At 36.5% G+C, this 2,896-nt stretch overlaps 1 non-coding gene across 1 annotated transcript; it reads right to left on the reverse strand.

Moving 5' to 3' along the window:
* Window positions 1–667: 667 nt before the first annotated feature.
* Window positions 668–774, reverse strand: LOC131749102 (U6 spliceosomal RNA). The gene has a single exon (XR_009333210.1). It is a non-coding gene; the product is annotated as a U6 spliceosomal RNA (small nuclear RNA).
* Between the last annotated feature and the right edge of the window lie 2,122 nt (window positions 775–2,896).

Consider the following 2,896-nt stretch of genomic DNA (forward strand, 5'->3'; position numbering starts at 1 on the left):
TGTATTCATCTATATGTGTATTAAGCTAAACATATCTCCATACTGATGTCTCCAAGTCTAATCCAGTACCACAAGGATTATTCTAGCCTTCTCCTCTTGCTTTTCTGGAACCTTCCCCTGTAAAGGTGAGAAACCTGGCTTCCATGATCTGCCATCTATTTGCTTAATTGCTCATGTCCAGGACATACGTACAGAAGCATTAGAATTGTTAACCTCTACCCTCCATGGGAAACCACTTTATCAACCAGAATGTGCTGCTTATACACAGTTTCTTTTGTTTTTAGTCTTCTAGTATCCACTCCTTTCCAAAGTTACTTAGGAACTTACTTTTTTCCCACCCCCTTCAGTGAAGTTATTTCATACATTTGTAATGTAGTTAGATTCTTTTGTCATAGTCTGTATTCTATCTTGGGATCCCTTGACCTCCTAAATTACTTTTAAAAGAAAGTCATTAAGCTCCCTCTGTATGCTATAAAGTTCTATGGGTTGTTTTTTTTTTTTTTTTTGAGAATTTGTCATAAGATTTATTTACCCAGGTGGGAAATGTTTTTACAGAGGTATTCGTCATCATCTTGTTTGTAAGAGCAAAACATTTTTGAAAAAAATATCCATTAATAGCAAAACAAACAGATTTTGATGCATTTATGTAATGGAATATTACGCAGATAAAAATATGGAATGCTTCACGAATTTGCATGTCATCCTTGTACAGGGGCCATGCTAATCTTCTCTGTATCTTTCCAATTTTAGTATATGTGCTACCGACGCAAGCACAGTTCTGTGGGTTTTGACAAATGCATAGCATCATGTATCCACCAGTATAGTATCACACAAAATAGTTTCACTGATGTAAAAATCCCCTGTGCTTCACTTGTTCAACCCTCTCCCTTCCTCAAACCCCTGGCAACCGCTGATCTATTTACTATCTCTACAGTTTTGCCTTCTCCAGAATGTCATATAAATGGAACCATACAGTATGTAGCCTTTTCAGACTGGGTACTTGAACTTAGCAATATGCATTTAAGATTCATCCATATTTTTTGCGTAGTTTGATAGCACATTCCTTTTTACCACTGAAGGACCTCTTGGTTGCCCCACTTTTTGGTGATTATAAATAAAGCTGCTATTAACATTCGCATGCAGGTTTTTATGTGGACATAACTTTTAAATCAGTTGGGTAAATACCTAGAAGCACAATTGCTATATCGTGTGGTAAGACTACGTTTAGCTTTATAAGAAACTGCCAAATAGTCTTCCAAAGTGGCTAGAATTTCTGTTGTTCCACATCCTTGCCAGCAATTGGTGTTGACATATTTGTGGATTTTAGGATTCTAATAGGTGTTTATTGGTATCCTATTGTTAAATATAATCTTTGGTAGATTCTTTGGCATTATTTCTCCTACTCTGACATTTTATATTACCTTCCCCTTGGGGACTTACATCTGGGCTTTTGGGTATCATTTATGTCATAAGCTCCTCACTTTCTCCACATTTCTTGGTAGAAAAAGAGCTAGCTGCGGCCTTGGAGACAGCTTTAAGTGCATTGCTGATATGGATGCTATATCATTTCTCTGTAATGAAATGGGGTGTCTAAAACTAGTACTTCCCCACTCACATCCTTCAAACAGCACAGTTTTGAAGGTGTAATTCCAAGTTTTTGCTGGCAATTGTCTGGCCTGAGCTGTGATGCCCAGAGAACAAAATTGCTCCAGGAACTAAAATACGGTTGGCGTAAAACAACTTCTGAGCCCTTTCCTATTCATTTCTGCCAGGAATTCAAAACTCTGTCTTGACCCAAATTCATGATACAAGTCAGTAGCCCCCTGCCCACATGTAGCTGGGCAAACGCTTGGTGCTTAGGCGAACTCTGAGGCCTCACCACTTCTCCTGTCATCTTTCTTTCTGACCAGCTGCTCACATCCACATGGCAGTCTGGGTACCACTTAGTTATATTTTTATTATAAAATAAAACACAGAAATGCACACAAAACAAATGTATAGATTAGTGACTTATTATAATGTCACACCTTCCTAACTACCATCCAGGTGAAGAAGTAGTACTTTGCCAGCCACTCCATGCCCATGATCCTGATTTTTATAGTAATACTTTCCTCACACTTCTTTATGGCTTCATTATACAAGTGTGCATCCTTAAGACACTCTAGTTTAGACTTGCTCATGAAAAATTATTGATTCATCTTTTAAACCTCTTTTTTTTTTTAAAAAAACCTCTTTTAATCTACAGGTCCCCTCTTCATCTCTTTCTTTTCCTTATATGTTACCTATTGAAGGACATGGACAATTTGACCTATAGAATTTCCCACAATTTGAATTTTGTTGATGACACATTCATGGTGCATTTCAACATGTATCCTGTCCCCAGCTTTTCTTGAAAATAGTCACCTGGATTCAGAGGTTTGACGAGACTTAAGCTGGATTTCTTTTGCAAGACTATAAGCAGCGCTGAGGTCTTTCATCAGGAGATACACAGCATCTGATTGTGTCTCTTTTTGCAACATTAGCAGCTGTTGATTCTCATTGTCTGAATCAGTTACTTCATTGAGAGTTGCAAAATAGTGATAATCTAATTCTGTCATTTTATTTGCATTTATTAGTTGGTTGGAATAACTGTAAAGAAATGCTTCCATGATGTACTATTTGGTTACCTAGTGGTACAGTTTCTATAGGAAAAGCAGGATATACATTTGATTCTTTCCCTTTATTTTTCAGATGATTTTTAAATTTCATTTTTAGTTTCCAGGTGGTGAATTTGTTCCCTGATATCCTCCAAAGTGGCTAGTTTTAAAATGTCACTATAAATTAAAATATTTAAACATACTTTATGGGTTTTAATCCATTACATTAAAAAAATTATGGTCAAATACACATAACATAA

Source organism: Kogia breviceps, chromosome X (genome assembly GCF_026419965.1).
Source record: "Kogia breviceps isolate mKogBre1 chromosome X, mKogBre1 haplotype 1, whole genome shotgun sequence".
In the NCBI taxonomy this organism is placed as follows: Eukaryota; Metazoa; Chordata; class Mammalia; order Artiodactyla; family Physeteridae; genus Kogia; species Kogia breviceps.